This window comes from Pinus tabuliformis, chromosome 7, assembly GCF_031772625.1.
Source record: "Pinus tabuliformis cultivar Carrire ecotype Pingquan chromosome 7, CPIR1, whole genome shotgun sequence".
NCBI classification, from domain to species: domain Eukaryota; kingdom Viridiplantae; phylum Streptophyta; class Pinopsida; order Pinales; family Pinaceae; genus Pinus; species Pinus tabuliformis.
The window spans coordinates 1,682,172,325-1,682,193,130 of NC_142293.1; the positions used below are offsets into that span (position 1 = coordinate 1,682,172,325).

At 36.2% G+C, this 20,806-nt stretch overlaps 1 pseudogene; it reads left to right on the forward strand.

Moving 5' to 3' along the window:
* The first annotated feature begins 3,895 nt into the window (after positions 1-3,895).
* On the forward strand, positions 3,896-20,546 carry LOC149254943 (endoglucanase 16-like; annotated as a pseudogene).
* The last annotated feature ends 260 nt before the right edge of the window (positions 20,547-20,806 follow it).

The following is a 20,806-nucleotide window of genomic DNA, read 5'->3' on the forward strand; positions in this document are numbered from 1 at the left end:
ATTGATTTTATTAATTATTTAATTTAATTTTGTAACTAATTTTTTTTCTTGTTTTTTTTATCTCAATGGACATGTTTCCAGTTAGGATAGGTAATTAGATATAATATTTCTTGATGAAAATGAGATTAACTCAGACAAATTACAGAAAAACCACACATAAAAACCAGACAAAATATGGCGGAAAAAGGCTGAAGCCTCATGCTTCTCTCACATTCATACTCTTACGTCAAAATAATTGAAATAGTGTTACAAATAAATAGATGAGAGATATTGTTCTCAAGATAGTGCGTGCTATCTTAGACACCTTTGGTTGAGATAATTTCTCCTTTGGTTGAGATAATTTCTCACCAGACACACCAATATAGGAGTTGCCTAAACTAACTCCTATCTTAGAGGAACAACCCAAGAGTTAGGCACAAATTCCTAACTTGGAATTTTTAATTAATTAATTTATTTTTGGATTTATTATTGTTTTATGAGAGAGTCTAACATTCCCCCCCTCAATGATAAATCCAAAAACGAGAACCATCTTCCAAGTTCTCATGTTGATCCTCAAAGTCATTGCCTGAAAAAACCGCCAAATTTGGATGCTGAACAAACCGAAAAATGAAGAAAATGAGCCAACTGCATGACTGATTCATCTCAGAGGGACGCTTGACAACTCGATCATGTGCCAAGCCGCAAAAGGATCCAACTGTCCTTTGCTTGAAAAACAACATCCGGTGTCCACTGACACAATTTGATGAACGCCCACTGGCATGTTTGCTGATGATGATTGCCCACTGGCTGAAGATGTCGAAAAAAAACTCAATGTTGCTTTTTCTATGATGAAAGCTGCTCACTGCTGCTTTGGCTGTCGATCGCCCACTGGCGAATTTGCTGATGCTCACTGCTGATGACAAATGCTCACTGGCTGATGAAGATGCGCACTGGCTGCTTCGTTGATGTTGTCGAGACTTTCAGTCTGAAAACCACTTGTCAATTTCATTGACATTTCCCCCCCTTTGTCAGCTGAAAGGAGAGATAATCTTCTCCAAAGTATATCTGAACTCCCCCCCTCCAGGTGTAGGAGAGTTTCATCACTGTTGTACTCCCTCATTCAACTGCAGGAGAGTACCATCATCGATTCATTGCTGGCTGCACTATGTGTGAATGTAGTCGGTTGTAGAACTGAGACTACCGTTTGATTGTGGATGACCATTCCCAAGGATCAATCCATTCATAATGTATCTTCAATCTGGCTGATTTTTGTTGGTTGCGACATTTTTCTGAGGAATGATTGGGCTTGCCACAATGGCAACACGGATGGAGATCAAAACATTGATCTTCCATATGACCAGTTCTTTGACAATGAGAACACTTTGGTTGAACTTCAACTTCAGGTTGCGTGCAATTCTGATTGTCGGCAACTTTCTCAGAACCTGCTGAGGTGAGTGGTTCAAGAAATCCTGCACTCACAAACTTAATTGGCTTGGAATAATCTGGGATTTGTAAGTTGGTGTCATCAGGGACATATCCTAAGCCACGTCTATTCTTGTTATTTTGAATTTCTTCCCAGGGCTTGATGATGGGTTTGGAAGAAATTTGATTTTGATCATGAACAACTTCGACACTTGAAGTTGTTGGGATGAATGACTTATCATCTGGATCACCCTTTTCTTGCAATTCATTCCTTTGAAGTTGGGACTCAAGTTCAAGAAACTCAATGGTTTCATGTGTTTGCTGTAGATGCCGTGAAATATCAGCAAGAGTTTCTTTGCTGACGTGCACCATGTCTTCATCACTGGAGATGATCAAACTGTGAAGAATGTTTAACAACTGAATATGCTGCGCCATCTGAACTTGAAGTCAGGCTCTCTTGTTGTAGATGTTGTGCTTTGAACTGTTGCACTTGATTTTGTTACTTGGATGACAGGCTCGCTTGCTATGGGACTTGAATGGCACGCTCGCTTGATGACGATCGCATTTGTGTGAATGCTCACGTGAATGAATAGCCACGCTCGCTTGATGACGAACTCAACTTGTTAGAGTTGAACTTGTTTTGGTTGCTGTGATGGTTGTTTCAAGGAATTAAAACTCATGGACTCACTTGATTGTGCTTTAAAGGAAGGGTGTCGAACACTGTCGAAAATGCACCCAAAAAAGCTTACAATGGTTTGAATGACTCACATAAAACAAGGAATTCACTTGTCTTAATTTGACTAAGTTGAAGAGAATTGACGTGCTTGACTTCTGATCAAATCAAAACATGGGTGTCGGTTTCAACCGAGAATGCACCCGTACAATGCAATGTAATTGGAATTTGATTTACAAGTTCTTAAATTTGTTTGCAAGAATGTCGATGTAGACTTTGCTTTGAAATGCTTTAACTTGATTAAGTGAATTTGCTTGTTGATGTAGAATGCTGATGTTGACAATCTAGGATTATGAGTTGTATTTGCACAGATGCAAGTGTTGAGTTCAATTGTCCTTCCTTGACACTATTCTGTTACAAGTGTTGTGCTTGCTTGCATTGAACTTTATGTGTGTGGTAAATGCGATCATTTATGTGTCACAACTAGACACAAATCATAAGCAACAACATGAAGCCATAAAAACACTCGTCATCACAAATACACATGGTGTACCTAAGATCCCCTTATTCAATTTCGGGCGGATCTTGGACACAATCACCACAAAAAAATGTTTTTATTAAATAGTGAATTACATCAACCTTCACCTTCTCAAGCAATGAGAATGTCACACTTGCAAACTTTTGTCTTCGAAAAACTGCCCCAACCTTCGAGAAATAAAAATATTCACTTCTCTCTTATAACTCCAAAATTACAAAATATTAGCCTTATTTCTCCATTACAAATAAATGATTTTATCCACTCCTTATCTCTCCTAAAAATCACTCATTTAAAAAATATACCTTATTATTTCACTCACTTATCACTCAGAAATAAAAACACACCTTATCCCTCCATTACAAAAAAGATCCCTTGATTTTTAATATGCTACGTTTTAAAAAATATATACATAATTCCCCTTATTGCTCAATAAAATCACTTCAAGCCTCTCAAAAAATCACGTCTCCCTAAAAAACTTATCACTCTAAACCCACACTCTTTCATAAATTATACACCCTTTTTTTTAATACGCCACTTTGGTTGTATTTATAAAGGGTCTTCCATTATGAAAAAAACATAAAAATGAATTTATAAAATTATTGACTTTTCCATAAAAGAGTTGAGTAAAGTTTATGGAATGAAGATTGCACTTTGACCAACATCCACTCACCAGAACACGTACTCCAACACAGTCGTATCTCCATTGCTCCTTCACGCAGGTTTAAATGTATTAAACTTCGGCTTCTCTTTGTAAACAGGGTCCCATAGCGAAGAAAAAAACAAAAATTTGACTCAGCTCCGGATCTAATCGGTGAATTGAACTTCAAGTCAGCACCAGGCTTTTCAATCATGCAATCTCCACGTACAGCATGTAGAAATACAGTGACTTCCTCCAGAAGAGAATATCACTGATCGACAGAGGGCATGATCTCTTGAATTTTGATTTTTCTCCAACACGAGCTCCTCTTTGCAACTATCAAATGTGTCAGAGTTTCTAATATTCTCCGAATATGTGCCAAGATATCAACGAAACATGAAATTATCAAACAAAATAACCTCTAAAGAATTGAAACATCACATCCCCATAAATACCAGAGATTTTACTCACCCTTATTCATAGCCATGAAAAAAGATATGCCGTTGTATAATTGAACTCAAAATCTGACTGCAATTCTATACGACTCCGGTCAACAGAATTTGTTTGTGAGGGCTAGAGTTTGTATAATGACGACAACCTCAATCTCTTCAGATTTCTATTTGATTCCCATCTCAAGCTCAATCCCATGCCAGTCTGTGAATGGTGGGAAGGTAAGCTCTTCCTCATGGTTACATGTGGTCCGGGGCCAACCCTCGTCTGCTGCCGCCGCCAGTTCTGCCAATTCCGAAGAAATAGAAGGCCGAGTCTAGCAATCTGGGGAATCTGGTCCTTCAGGCAGTGGTGATAATGATCACAGCAAGCCAGAGGATTTGGTGCAAGTCATAGGAGGAGAAGACTGTTGGCCTGCACTTCAGGATGCTCGGAATTCCCCCAAAACGTCATTGCCACAGAGATCGTCCACACAGGTTGTGCCGCCTGCAGTACCTTTTAAAAAAGCAGCTGACAACACTAGTCCTAGACTTTCAAAGAACCCTGTTTTCAGTAATCACCATAAATTAGCTGGCAGACGTGGGAGTCCTAATGGGATCATGCCACCATTTGGTTCTCCTTCGTTGCACACAGAATTTTTAACACTCAAGCTTTGTCACAGGATCCAACAATCAAAAGCACTGATACCACATGATGAAAATGAGATCAACTCAGACAAATTACAGAAAAACCACACATAAAAACCAGACACAAAATATGGCGGAAAAAGGATGAAGCCTCATGCTTCTCTCACATTCATACTCTTACGTCAAAATAATTGAAATAGTGTTACAAATAAATAGATGAGAGATATTGTTCTCAAGATAGTGCGTGCTATCTTAGACACCTTTGGTTGAGATAATTTCTCCTTTTGTTGAGATAATTTCTCACCAGACACACCAATATAGGAGTTGCCTAAACTAACTCCTATCTTAGAGGAACAACCCAAGAGTTAGGCACAAATTCCTAACTTGGAATTTTTAATTAATTAATTTATTTTTGGATTTATTATTGTTTTATGAGAGAGTCTAACATTTCTAACATATACAGATAGTTAAATTTTATAAATTATAATTTTATTTTTCTAATTTAATTGATATTAAATTTATTCCAACATTTTAGGTGGAAACTATACCAAATGAGAGCAAGTCCAATGGGGACTTGCCATTAAATGATTCTAGCTTGTTGTTGGGGGAATTTTTTTTCTAACAATTAACATGCTAATTTGAACCATAAGGATATTGTTTAAGATGATGTTATCATAAAATAATCAACTATAAATCTAAATTTAAGATGAATTCACATATACATTTCAAAGTTATTGAATAAAGTTAAGATGAATTTGAGTACACATTTCAAAGTTATTGCATGTTATTCAAGCTACTTTTTATAGAGAGTAGAATTTTTAAGATATATATATATATATCTATATATATATATATATATATATAACAAAAAATACAAATATTATAGAAATATTCAAACAAATTAAGTGATTGTGTATGATTGTATGTTATTAATACTAATGTAGATCTATGTTACATCTATTAATCACTAAGTGGAATAAAGGTCAATTGCGACACCAATTTATTTGTGATTAAAAGATTGAGATTTAGATGGATTTATGTGAGTTTATTTCCTTATGACTATTATGGATGATGAAAAAATCAAATTTTATGAACTTTATTTTTCAATTGAATTTATAAGGATTACAATACATTATACATCTCTCCTATACCACGTTTAAAGTGCACCTGTTTACTCTTGCTGGGAAAATGAAATATGGAGTGCATAATCCTTTACTAATAGTGTTTTTGAATAATAATAATATATTATCATGGTTGTGATGGAATGAATAACCATATTATCAATGCCTTGGACATGAACATTAGTTTTTTTCCCTTGGAAAAATATGAGTGCATAACCCTTTACTAATTGTGTTTTTGAATAATAGTAATATATTATCATGGTTATGATGGAATGAATAGCCATATTATCAATGCCTTGGACATGAACATTAGTTTTTTTCCCTCGGAATAATTTGGGCAGATCAACCCGAAGGGAGTCTTTTAAAGCCCGTCGACGAGACTAGCAGGGTCTAACCCCAAGGGTGTCAAGGAGAATTGCTCATGTGACCTCCCGATCGGGGAGGTACTTAAAAACAGGGACTCAAATGTTTGAGCTAACTCTGGGGCTTTGACATGAACATTAGTTGTTTTCAATTCTAGTAAATATAATTGATCTGTGGGAACAAATTTTGATCTCTTCTATGAATCATAGGAAACTACACTCAATCATTCCCAACAAAGAAAAAATTTATATCGAAATTATTACTTCACACAACCTTTACATCTAAACTTTATCTATAAAAACAAAATGTTTTAGAGGTAGAAATTTAGAAGGAAGCATTAGAAACTCCTATTGAGTCCATGTAGTTGTACCACCATCTTAGATCACAAATTCCACTTGCATTTATTCAAAGTAGAGTATCATCCCTTAAGACATCAAAATCCATTATATGTACTTAGAAATAAGTTTAGAATATGAATATAAAAAACCTCATGATTGTCATTTTTATAAGTCCTGTTGAATGTAGAAGACTCTTTCTGGCTTTGCCATGCCAATTAATTCATTTTAGATTCAACTGGATTTTTTTTGTAGCAAATATATCTTTATAGAAAAACATTTTGAGGAAATTACACATGCATTTATTCTTTTCAAATTAGTTTTTGTATCATGAGTATGCTATTAATTTCAATTATGTGTGCCAATGTTTCTATATAAATAGTTTCATCTCGTAGACTTTGGTTAATTTATAGCTTCTATCTTCTCATGCCAACTTCTTTAATTCAATTTTAATTCAACTCGGCATACAATATTAGAGCTAAACAATTCCATTCAATTCATTATGCCTTCATCATCAAAGATTCAGAATAGATAGTGTTGATCCATAACATGCACTTGGGATAGATTCCATTTGGACCCTTTGTGGGTGACTAATTAACCCCAAGATTGCATATTCGTATTTAAAACTATGTATTTATAATATATTAAATTATATAATTCAATATTATTTTTATCAGTTTCAATCACAATTGGATATAAACATGTTTTACCCATTTATTTGTGTTTCTTACATATCCAAGCTCGCAAATAGTTTAGTTGTTGTACTATATTAATGCAAAAATCTAATTAATATTGTATTTCTGTGTTATTCATTACTAAATTTAGTTAGCTCATTTTTATGATGTGTTTCTTATGATATGCTTTATTTTAATGAAACATACAAACAAAAATTGATATTGTATATTAAAATGAGATATGTTTGAGTGCCAATGGAAAACAAAGTGGGCCTAATAATACCCACCTAGCATATAATTTAAACTAAAGAAAGCAGTAAGATATGATATGAGATTGGGTAAACCTAAAATAATGTTGGTATAACAAATACCCATAGTCCAAGTTTTTGTTCTCCATTTCTTAGGTTAAGAAAGAGATGCTTCATGTAATATCATCTGTACATCATTTATACTCTATCAAAGGGAAGAAAATTAACTTGGGTGTTTAGTGACTTCCATTAAATTCACTCACCAAAAATAATCATGTATAGTATGGAATTTGAACTTTGGTACTCACATATGATTATACCCTTGAAGGTTCCTGGAACTATTCACCCATGCTTGACCCACCTTATGATTATATGGTAGCTCTCAGATTATACATCACCTTCCAAGAGCTCATTTCGCCCTGGTATAGACATGGGACACCATTGGGATGTTTAACATTATGGTGAGTTCTTTGATATCTTGTTACCCCATTGGTATCATACCCTTGGTTGCTAGTTTGCCTCATTTTTTTCCATTCGGTCATTTTTTTGGTGCATTTCCTAAGTTCAATAAACCATTTGAGGGCACAAACCCTTAATATGGGTCCATCGTTACTTAGGATGCCTTAAATAAGGTTCGTAGCTATTTAAATCTATTTGGAAGTTGTTATTTAGTGGTAAATTTTAGTCAAATATCCAATATTTATTGATTTATTCCTATTGATCATACCATAGATTTCCTCTAAATGGTATCATGAATGTGAATTAGCAAGTCAGATAATAGTGGGCATTTCAGGCCTAAATGATCTGCAATATCATTGTAACCAAATCGACAACGTGTAACGAAAATACATAACACACTACTTTTATAGGATTTTGACACTTATTGGAACATGAAAATGTTTCAGGTGAACTTCACAAGTTCACCTTGTTATTAAGTTAAAGGTTCTAATTAGAAATTTATGTTAGGATATTTGGACACTTAGGAGTTAGTTGTGCTCAACTTGGTCTAATGTGTCTATTAGGTAGAATCACGTTTCTTTAGTATGAATTAATTGCATCATAATTTGATGGTCATGATGTATTCTAGACATAAAGTAATCTAATGGTTTACATTCTCCTCGATATTAATGACTATCGATCCATGACTTAACACCCAATCGATCCATAATGTCAATTTAAAGAGCATGGGGGGTCACTGTTAATAATGATTTCATGAGAAATATCTTATGTAAATTTCTTTCCTTTATCATCACTTAAATTTCCTCTAGTGGCCACATTGACTAGGGATGTGGAGTATTTCCCTCTTTGATGGTTTCAACCACATAAAAATACAAGAGCTATGATATTTGATCTAGTTGTGTGAGTAGTTATTGAAGGTGTTTGTCTTATATGGAATGAATTATCATCCTGAACATGTATCATAGCATGTTCAAATAGCTAGTCTTTTTGTTGATCGATATCTTGAGCTTGTGTTGCCATTCCTAATATTAATTATTTCCATACATTTTTTTCCTAAACAATTTATTCCATTATGTCTAGAGAATTGGTTTTATTTAATAGCACCTTTCCTTTCATAAAGAAAGATGTCTAGTTTCCCAAGATACAATTTTTTTCATTATGTCATGAGATATACAATTTAATTACACTTTAAAATAATAATTATAGAGTTCGTTTTCCATTTTTCTTTTTATATTCTTAGTTTGATACTCTTTATAATTTACATATTTTTAGTTTGATACTCTTTATAATTTACATTTTCCCCTTTCCCCCCACTCTATAAAATCTTGGCAAATTAGAAGCAGTGTTGAAAATATCTTTCTTAACTACATATTCTCTTTGTAGTGCTCTATGTGATGTCAAAAAATAAAAATAAAAAAGGGAAAACTTGTATTTTTTAGGCAAGTTAATTGATATTTAACCCCATTGTTGTTGAGAATTAGATTTTTTTTATTTGTTTTTAACAAAAAATTGTTTGATTTTGGATAAGTATTTTTTTTGTAAGCATGCAATCTGAGGCAAAGATCCAAGAACACCAACACCAAGTAAGAAGTCTTGAGTTCAAATCTCTTTTTAAGTTACATGCAACTCTAGTTAGAGTTTATAAAGTAACTTCATTATAAAAGTGTTTATCACTTGTTTTATAAAACTAGGTGACTTCATAAAGTAATGTATTTGTATAAGTGAGCTTATAGGTAAAGTTAGTGAGGGTTTTTTTATAATTAAATTTTCACATCATCTACAACCATACACGTGAACTTCTACTTACCGTTTGGTTATTTGTTATCATTATTGCCTTTTTTTTTTAATGACATAACCTTCATATTTGAAAACCATTTTTAGAGCTTTTTTAAATATTCAATTTTTTGAGGGTTTTTTTATTATTAAATTTTCACATCATCTACAACCATACACGTGAACTTCTACTTACCATTTGGTTATTTGTTATCATTATGTCCTTTTTTTTTAATGACATAACCTTCATATTTGAAGCCCATTTTTAGAGTTTTTTTAAATATTCAATTTTTTCTAGAGATGTCCATTTGGCTAGTCAATTTCAACTTTTGAAACCATATCATAGATATTTTCATATGGCCACTCCAAGTGAAATTTTTCTTACTAGTGTTGTAACATGATTAGTTTTGATTAAACTGCGTCATCAAACAATTTCTACTGTGTATTCTCTGGAATGATTGGATCTCTTGAGATTCACTAGCCAAAAAACATGTAGCCATATGGCTTCATTGTTTTCACCTCATTTGATTGATAGTTGTCTTTAGCATGAATTTGTATTTTGTGTAATTACTGTATGAATAATGTAATCCATGGACAATACATTTTTCCATAAATGGTTTACTTTTCAAAACTGATAAGTAGGGTTTATCATTAGGAGTTAAATGAAATAGAAAAAAAAAATCATAAAAATAGTCCAACAATGCTATTAAAACTGTAATTTTGTTGTGTGTGACATAGAATGCAAGGTAGGGGTGGTGTTCTAATGGCTTCTTATTCTAGTTGTTATTCCTAAGCCTGGATCAGGTTCATGATCCCCTGATCCAACTCATGATCTAACTCAGAAGAGAAAGCCTAAGCCAAAGCGCTCTCCTACACCCAAAAAGAGCTCTCGAGTAGCAACTTCTCCACAGGGTAAGATTTCCCAAGATTAAATTTTGGCTACCACAATGTTGTTAAAACTTCAATTTTTCAGTGTGACATAGAATGAACAAACTCAAGTTTGGCCAAACAACAAAAGAAAATATTGATTATGATTTATTTCTCACATTTTGTAGAGAATAATATTTTGGCCATTTGGAAGAGGCAGACAGGTTCTTGGAATAATAGAAAGAAAAACATTATAGATATGCTATGTACATCACTAATAAATATCCCCACAAGGCAATTACATCTCTCCAACTCTCTTTCTAGAATTTGTATGGTCTTGTATGGGGTCTCTCCAAACAAAATGCCAACAACTTGTATTTATTTCCTAAATGGATGAAGTCTCTCTCTCCTGGCCGAAGTTTGGATTTTGTGTACATCCGTGTTGGTCCTCTAGTAACCATTTCCGTAGTTTATTATCAGATGAATTGATCAATTATATTGATTGTTAGGGAGATGGAAAATTCCAAGGCAAAAGAATGATCAGTGGTGGGTCAAGTGATGTGTCAATTGTGGCTCATCTATATGAATAAGTGGCACCAATTCCTAATGCACATGTTGATGGAAGATGAGTTTATGGTTGGGTAAAGCTTGGATCTTTGAGCTGTCTCACATTTCCATATTTCAATATGTTAGATAAACTTGACCCTACGGTGGAGTTGAGGTTATGTCAACATTTATGGTTAACATTTGTTGTTTTGGGCACCTAGTATTGGTGACTCATGGTATTACATGTAGTTGAATCCCTTAAAAGGCTTGTGTATTCTCCATTGTAGGCAGCCATGGTTGAGTGGTGAAAGCTCAGGTTGTTGGCCGACTTGGCTATGTTTTAGCAAGGACAATAATAGATCTATTGTTGGTTGGTTTTTCCCCCAATTAGGGTTTTCCAGATAATCATGGTGTACATGGTTTGAATGTGTATTTCTTGATTGTTATATTTATTTCTCTTCAACCCTAACAAATGGTATGTTGGCAAGGGCCTTGGATAGCTGTTCGAAATGTTCCCATCGACAAAGTGGTGGTGCTGGTTGAAGCAATAGCTCATTGCACAAAACAACAATGTCTGTTGAGTGATGGTTTGATGAGGAGCATGAAGAAAATGAAGTCTCGAGCCTTTTCCAAGCCCTGGGAATATTTTTTGGAAATTTAAATTGAATTTTGAAATTATAAATTAGATTAAGTTGAGTTAGTCTGAGTGCATGAAGACCAAAGCCGCGTGATATCTGCTGCATGTATTCTCTGCAGTCCCGTGAAGACCAGAGCCGCGTGCCACCTGCATGTATACTCTAAGGTCCGGTTTGGTTTGTAAATCGTGAAGAGTGGATGCTGGAGAAAAACCTTCTGCACGGCATGAAGAGGAGGCACCGGCCTATGTAAAGAGAAAGTAGGACGCAAGAACCTACATACTCTGCATTCAGAATTGGAGTGGAGCGAGGAGGCACCGGCGTGGAGAGAGGAATCTTTGCATGCATCGAGGAGCCTTGACATCTGCGTCAAGGAGGGCACCACTACTGCGTACCCACCAAAGGCGCATTGGAGAATGCTGCCCTGCGTGTGAAGTGTTGCCCCTAAGGGTGAAACTCCTCGATCGTTGACCACGATGCTACTATCAAAGAGAAAGGAGGATGTAGAGGATTACCAAAAAGCCTGTCTGAGTCGAAAACCTGCCTGATCTACTGAAGCTGAGAGATCAAAACAAAAGAACAGAGCATTGTTTTCATAAAATCAAGAAATTCAGGTAATTCTTTTTTTTTCCAGAGAAATTTGTTGAAAGGCTTTTATGGTTAAAGAAAAAATTCTATTCTAAAATAGTAACAGAAATTTTAAATAAAAATTCAGTTACAAGAGAAGGGTTAAATAGTGGGATAGGAGTCTTACAGGGTGAAATGCATGGTTAAACTTGCAGCAATTCAAGTTGTGTGTGGGTCAAGATAGCAACAAAATAAAAATAAAATGGAAATTTTCATGTAAATGGGTATACGACTGTAAGACCTGGTAAGGAATGCATAACTGAGTAAAATAACTATGAAAGCCCTGTTTGCCTCTCAAGACTTATGGGAAATAGTTGAGGAAGGTTTTGAGAACCAGCAGATGACATTGAGTTCAATGCATTAACTCAGGGAGAGAAGGATCTGCTGAAGAGCAATAAAAAAAAGGATTCAAAAGCCCGTATGTTGTTGTATCTAGTAGTAGACCAGAGTATATTTCCAAGGTTAGCAGCAGCTAAGACAGCAAATGAAGCATGGAATACCCTCAAGACAGCCTATCAAGGCATGGAAAGAGTGAAGACAACAAAACTACAATTGCTAAGAAAGGATTTTGAGAACTTGAACATGAAGGAGTCAGATAACATTGACTCATTCTTCACTCATGTGATTGGTGTAATCACACAAATGAGAACTCATGGAGAAACCATTGAAGATAGAAGGATTGTGGAGAAAATATTGAGGGTCTTACCCTCAAGGTTTGATGCCATAGTCACCACCATTGAAGAGACAAAGGATCTCTGAAACTATTCGGTTGATGAGATACATGCATCACTGATAACACATGAGCAGAGGTTGAGTAGGAATGAAAACTCATCTCTTGAGCAAGCCTTCAAGACCCAGATGTCCTTTGGAAGAGGAAGAGGTCAAGGAAGAGGAAACCGAAGAGGAAGAGGCAGAAGCCAGAATAGAGGAGGAAGGAACAGCCCATCAAATGCACAAGGAAGAGGCAGCAATCCAAATCAGAACCAAGGCCAAGGCAGCAGCTAACAAGGAGGACAACATCATGCTCAAAGACAAAGGTATGAAAAATCCAATGTCCAATGCTATTATTGTAAAAAATATGGGCATTATGCCAGTAAATGTAGAAAGAAGCGGCATGATATGAGTAATAGACAAAATGCAAATGTCACTAGAGAAAACAACAGTCAAAACAATGTGTTGTTAGCCTGTAACATGGCTGAAACAAACAGTGAGGACATTTGGTTTCTAGACTCAGGTTGCAGCAACCATATGACAGGAAACATTGCCCTCTTCTCAGCCTTAAATCGAAACTTGAAATCAGAAGTCACACTAGGAACTAATAGCAAAGTCTCTGTTATGGGAAAAGGGGAGGTAAAAATATTTACAAAACAAGGAGAAAGGAAAACCATAGCAGAAGTCTACTATGTCCCCGGAATGAGATGTAACCTCTTGATTATTGGACAGCTTGTCCATAAGGGGTACAATGTTTTCTTTAAAAATGATGTATGCACCATCATGGATATACCACCCAGCAAAAGATGCATTGCTGAAGTAAAGATGAAACGGAACAGAATGTTCCCTCTTAGAATCAGGGCAGACTTGAAGAACAAGAAGGAAATGGCAGCAGTCACCCAAGAGGCCTTCCAAAGTGTGCCAAAGGATGAAAATTGGTTATGGCACTTGAGATTCGGGCATCTAGATTTTGGAGGTCTAAACCTATTAAGCAGAAAAGGAATGGTAAGAGGATTACCATTAATAGAGAAGCCGGACAGCCTTTGTGAAGGTTGTATATTGGGCAAACAACATAGAGAAAGCTTTCCAGCAGGGAAAAGCATAAGGGCAAAGACACCCTTAGAGATTATCCACTCAGATTTGTGTGGACCAATGCAAGCTCCATCATTAGCAGGCAGCCTATATTTCTTAACATTCATTGATGACTTTAAAAGAAAAAATTGGGCATATTTCCTTAAAAACAAAAGTGAAGTGTTTGAGAAATTCCAAAATTTCAAAGCACTTGTGGAGAACCAAAGCGGGCTGCATATAAGAGTTTTGAGAACTGATATAGGAGGTGAGTATATCTCCAATGAATTCCTAAAGTTTTGTAGAGAAAATGGAATTCATAAACAATTTACAACTCGGTACACCCCACAGTAAAATGGAGTTGCTGAAAAGAAGAACATAACCATCATGGAGATGGCAAGGAGCATGTTGAAGGCAAAGCATTTGCCAAATGAGTATTGGGTTGAAGCTGTACATTGTGCAGTTTATATTTTGAACAAGTGTCCTACAAAAACAGTCATGAACAAAGTGCCAGAAGAGGCATGGAGTGGGAGAAAGCAAGGAGTCACCCACATGAGAGTTTTTGGATGTGTGGCCTATGCACACATACCAGATCAACTAAGGAGGAAGTTGGACAACAAAGGGGAGAAGTGTATCCTTGTTGGATACAGTGATGAATCCAAAGCCTACAGGCTGTATATCCCATCTACCAAGAAATTCGTTGTCAGCAGGGATGTTCAATTCATTGAGGAAGAAGCTTGGGATGGAAGCATAGAGAAAACAGTGAACATTAAAAGTTGTTTGCCTCATGATGAAGATGAAGAGGAAGTGGCTGAAATGAATCCCCAAACAGCAGCACCAACACAAGGACAGCAAGGAACACCATTGAGGATCAATGAGAGTGCTTCCCCAAGCACACCACAAGGAGGAAACTCAAGTGCATCTTCAAGCACTTGCACACCAAGTGAAAGAGGTAAGAAATTTAGAAATCTAAGTGACATTTATGAAGAAGGAATGAAAATTCCTTATTTGCCTTGTATTGTCATGTTGATGATCCTATTCATTTCGAAGAAGCAATTAAAGATAGGAAATGGATAGAAGCTATGGATGAGGAGATGAATGCCATAGAGAGAAACAAAACATGGGATTTGGTTGAGCTACCAAAAGGAAAAGAAGTCATTGGTGTGAAATGGGTCTACAAGACCAAGAGCAATGCTGAAGGCAAGATTGAAAGGCATAAAGCAAGGCTGGTTGTCAAAGGCTACAAGCAGCAGTATGGAAGAGATTATGAGGAGACTTTCGCCCCGGTTGCAAGAATGGAAACAATGAGAGCAGTGCTGTCCATAGCAGCTCAAAACAAATGGAAAGTTTACCAAATGGATGTGAAATCAGCATTCCTAAATGGAGTGTTAATGGAAGAGGTTTATGTGGAACAACCTCTCGGATATGAGAAGAAAGGAGAAGAGCACAAAGTGTGCAAATTGAAGAAAGCTCTTTATGGGCTGAAGCAAGCGCCAAGAGCATGGTACAGCAGGATAGATTCATATCTATTGGATAATGAATTTGACAAATGTGAAGGAGAACCCACAGTCTACATCAAAGAAAAGGATGGTAAAATTTTGATTGTTGTCTTGTATGTTGATGATGTTATTTTTACAGGCAATGATATTTATCTTATTGACAATTTTAAATCAGTCATGAAGGATGAATTTGAAATGACTGACATGGGTTTGTTGAGATACTTCTTAGGAATAGAAGTAGATCAAAATGAAAAAGGAATTTTTATATCTCAAGCAAGATATGTAAGTCAAGTTTTGGGGAGATTTAACATGCAAGAGTGCAAGGCAGCAATCACTCCAACAATGATGGGATTAAAGCTCAGCAGAGAGGACAGCAGCAAGGATTTTGATCCTAGCCTGTACAAAAGCATTGTGGGCAGCCTTATGTATTTAATAGCAACTAGGCCTGATTTAATGTATGCTGTTAGTTTAATTTCCAGATTTATGGAGAGGCCAAAGGAGGCACATTGGCAGGTAGCAAAGAGAATTTTGAGGTATGTCAAAGGCACCAAAATGTTTGGAATTTTATATCATGCCTCAGAACATTCAGATTTGGTTGGATACACAGATAGCGATTGGGCTGGAAGTGTAGATGATCGGAAGAGCACTTCCGGTTATGTTTTTAACATGGGTTCAGGAGCTATTTCATGGGCTTCTAAGAAGCAGTCCATAGTAGCATTGTCTACAGCAGAGGCAGAATATGTGGCAGCGACAGCAGCAGCATGTCAGGCAGTTTGGATGAGAAGGATGTTGAGAAGCTTAGGCCAAGAGCAGGAAAAAGCGACAGTGGTCTTTTGTGACAATAGCTCAGCTATTGCTTTGTCAAAGAATTCAGTGTTTCATAAGAGAACGAAACACATCAATACAAGGTTTCACTACATCAGAGAATTAGTGAACAATGGAGAAATTATCCTCGAACATTACAGGACCCAGGAACAAGTTGCAGACATCTTGACAAAGCCACTGGTTCAGAAGAGTTTCAAATTTTTGAGAAAATGCTTGGGAATGACCGAAAATTAAAGGGGAGTGTTAAATTATTAATTTCAACAGCGCGGTGGTTTTTGAAAACCACCCCGGTCTCCCCGCACCGCCATTCTCCAAAGTCTGTACGAGCAGGAGGGGCTCCGACACAATGAAACTCCGCCACGCGTCCCCTGTACAACACCAAATCCGCATGCTCCCCGGACGTTAAAGTCTGTTTGGTTTGCCCGAGGTTGGCTCCCGAACCTCGTTGGATCAGCCAAGTGTTCTGGGCGTGCAATCTCCGCCGTCGATCTCCGGAAGGTGCATGGGCCTGCGTCAAATCGATTTTTTGCGTGGATTGAAAGTTTTCCTCGTTGACCGCCGTGGAGGAAACGTTGTGATCTTTAATGCATTTACGTAGTTTTGGTGGCGGCCTTTAATGAGATGATGGGCATACGTCCCATTTTTTTTTTATATGTTTCATATATGTTATGTAAGGCGTGCTGCAGTAGTGGTGTGTAAGTTTTTTTTTTTGTTGTTGTTGTGTGTGGGTTGTGCCTGTGGGTGGCATATCTTTTGTGAAATGAATAGAATGCACAGCAGTGCGAATAGAGTTTGAAAACTGTGATGTAATGTTTTATGCTCGCCATTGTAAAACACAGGAACACTATGAAATTGGTTTTGTAATATCCACAGCAGTGGAAAATCTGTGACTGCAACAGAGTTTGTTTTGTGAATCCCTCTGTGCAAAGAGGATGAAATATGTATCAGTTTTTTTTGTTTTAAATCAATAGAAATGTGTTGTGACTGTGTAATGGACTGTGTTCTGAGTTAATTTTTTTTAAAAGAGGTTCTCTGCAAAAGATCCTGGACAAAAGAAACAGAGCATTGCCTCTGTGGTGGTTATTTTTGTCTGGTTTTGGTATTTCGCCATTTAAAAATACCCAACATGTGTTGGGTGAGTTTGACTACAAAGATGCTCTACATAAATCTATTCTGTTTCTGGAGGCTCAACGTTCAGGAAAACTGTCCAGCAGTAGCAACAGGATAAGATGGAGAGGAGATTCTGGTCTAACAGACGGACAAATCCAAAATGTAATAACAATATTTTCTCACTTTGGTATTGCCATCTGTTTCGGATTGTTTTAGAAACGTTGTTTCCTGAATGTTTTAGAAGTGTTTTTAATCATACCCAAAACGGCAAAATAACGACGCTGATCTTATCAATGCGAAAATAACGAGGGTATCTATTTTGGAGAAAACTATTGATACTCCACCCACAACTTATTTAGATCAAACAATTGATCTCTCGGAATTGATTTCTCAGCACTATCAGATTTCAGGATATTATGAGAATATACAATTAAGTTATTAACATAAAGATCCCCCGCAACCCACCTACAATGTGAATTCTTACTCCAGTATTATGAGTTGTGAGTTTGCAACAGCTTGATTTCTATCAACATTCTCTGTCCATATAAATTAGGAATTGATTATTTGGTCCAGATCTTCAAGAAGTCTGGAAAGATACAATGATGTTCAACATGGCTTTTACTGTGTATTTATGTAGGTGGATTTGGTGGGCGGTTACTACGACGCTGGGGATAATGTGAAGTATGGGTTTCCGATGGCTTTCACCGTTACCATGCTGGCATGGGGAGCCCTTCAGTACAGAGATGAACTTGCAGCAGCGGGAGAGTTGGAGAACGTTAGGGATGCCATTAATTGGGGAACTGATTATTTCATCAAAGCAAGCGCCACCAAAAACCAGTTGTCGGTTCAGGAAAATTAATTGCCATCCCAACTAAATTTACTCATGGATCACAACAAAATTTACTAAGGATCACAACAAATGGCAATTATGAATTTAGTTATGGTTTTGTTTTTAGGTGAATTAATTGCCATCCCAACTAAATTTACTCATGGATCACAACAAAATTTACTAAGGATCACAACAAATGGCAATTATGAATTTAGTTATGGTTTTGTTTTTAGGTGGGAGATCCAACTACAGACCATAAATTTTGGGAGAACCCAGAGAGGATGGACACTCCAAGGACTTTGTACAGAATAGATACATCCACTCACGGGACAGAAATTGCAGCAGAGACTGCTGCAGCATTGGCCGCTTCCTCCGTCGTCTTTGCAGCCATTGACAAACCTTATTCCATTCTCCTACTCCAAAGAGCTACTTTGGTATAAGATTATGCGTATTCTAAAATCACTTATACTGTATTATTGGTTTAGAACAGCGATTGCAGATTTGAGAGATATTGAGATATTTTAGAATCCTACTGTACTGTTAGGAAAAAGGTCAATGGTTTAATTTCTTTTCACTATTATATACTATTTTTAGAATTTACAGTCCAGATAACTTTAGTAATTAAAACAAACATATGATAGGAAACAATTTCTTTTCACTGTTTTATTCTATTCTATTCTATTCTTAGAATTTACAATTTACATAACTTTAGCAACTTATGATAGGTCATATTTGTTTGTGGATGAATGTTTTTTTATAACTTTTATTTTAAATTTAATTTAATGTCTCCATTTTTGGAATATTTTGGGATCAGACAAATACGGGTGAGATTACTTATTTGAGGTTGCCTACGTTTTTTATATGATTCCAAAATATTCCAAAAATCTTTCAAAAATGCCCATTTTTAACATGTCTATGAAATTCATGTCTTAGATTCAAAATTGAAAATTAATTTAATGAATTGTCTTCTCCAACATTTTAAAATAATCATATAATTGAATATTAATTTAGTGCAGCTCTTTCGTTCATGTGTTAGATTCAAAATTGAGAATTAATTTAATGAATTTTATTCTCCAACTTTTTATGATACTCATGTAATTGAATATCTGATTTAGTACAGCTCTTTCGTTTCGCTGACCAGTACCGAGGAACATATCATGGAGAATGCCCTTTCTATTGCTCTGTCTCGGGCTATGATGTATCTTTCCTTAACATTATTAATTTTACTTCCTTTTTTACTTCACACTATTATTTATTTAAACTACAAAGTGAGTAACTTCTTGAAGTCTTCTTATTATTCCTCTACTAACTAACTTACAAGACGAGCTTGCATGGGCAGCGGTGTGGCTATATAGAGCAACTCGATTGCCATATTATACCAAATACATACTCCACCAAAATTTTTGTACTTCCAATGAGTATGAGTTCAATTGGGATCTCAAATTTGCAGGAGTTCAAATCCACCTGTCTAGTGTAAGTCCATATTCACATAAACATATGAATCACCAAATGTTCAATTTAGAAAAAGTTTAAAACTGACAACTTGACCCTCAACTGACCACATCTTCATAAAAATTAATAAACCTGGCAGCTATATCTCTCCGGAGAAACCAACCTGGAAGTTTTCAGAGGCCAAGCAGAAGTGTTCCTCTGCTCAGTTCTTCCACAAAGTCCTCAATTCAAAAATTCCATCACACCAGGTAAATGGAAGTTTCTCCCTGTCATGCTCCGAGTTTCAAAATTAAGCTCATCAACAGTGTTTGTATCTGTTGAGTTTCAAAATTAAGCTCATTAACAGTGTTTGTATCTGTTTCACTTGTACAGGAGGTTTTTTGTTTGTCAGAGATGGTGCAAATACACAATATGCTACTGGCACATCATTCCTTGCATCAGTTTACAGTGACTTACTGTCACGATATAAGCAATACCTACAATGTGGCGATCAAACATATGAACCAAGCATTCTTATTGCATTTTCCAAACAACAAGTACACATACATATTATAATTTTTTAAGTGTTGCAAAATATTTAATTAATGAGGAGAAGAATTGAGCACAGTTGTATATCCATTCCAGCTTTCTCAGACTATAAGAGATTCAGAGTTAAATAAATTTGATTGTTTGTTTTTTCATATCATAATTTGAAAAAGCAAGCAAAGTAGTAGCTAACAAATCTACTTTGCATATGTAAATTGCAGGTGGATTACATTTTGGGAAAGAATCCTGCTGGTATGTCTTTCATGGTGGGTTTTGGTGACAAATATCCACAACAAGCTCACCACTGAGGGTCCTCCATAGTTTCGATAGACGAGGATTCCAAAAAGATATCATGTATCGAAGGTTTCACTTTGTGGTTCAACAGAGAAGCACCAAACCCAAATGAATTAACAGGTGCACTTGTGGGAGGGCCTGATCGCTATGATGGGTTTGAGGATAGCAGGGCTCATTCCACCAAGCTTGAGCCCACGACGTATATCAATGCTCCTCTCGTGGGAATCCTGGCTAAGCTGCACAACAACATCATGCAATAATCAACATAACAGGGCCGATTCGTGCAAGCTTGAGCCCACAACTTATATCAATGATCCTCTTGTGGGAGTCTTGGCTAAGATCCACAACATCAGCATGGAATCACGGACTTAAGTTCAAAGAGTTATGCTAGTAATATCTTTTACTAAGTCTGTATTCTATATGCAAATCTGAGTCGATGGAAATATATATGAATTTGGGTACTTCTGGGCTCCAGAATTGTTTTGTTTCATTTCATCCTGTTGAGTCCTATAATCAGATT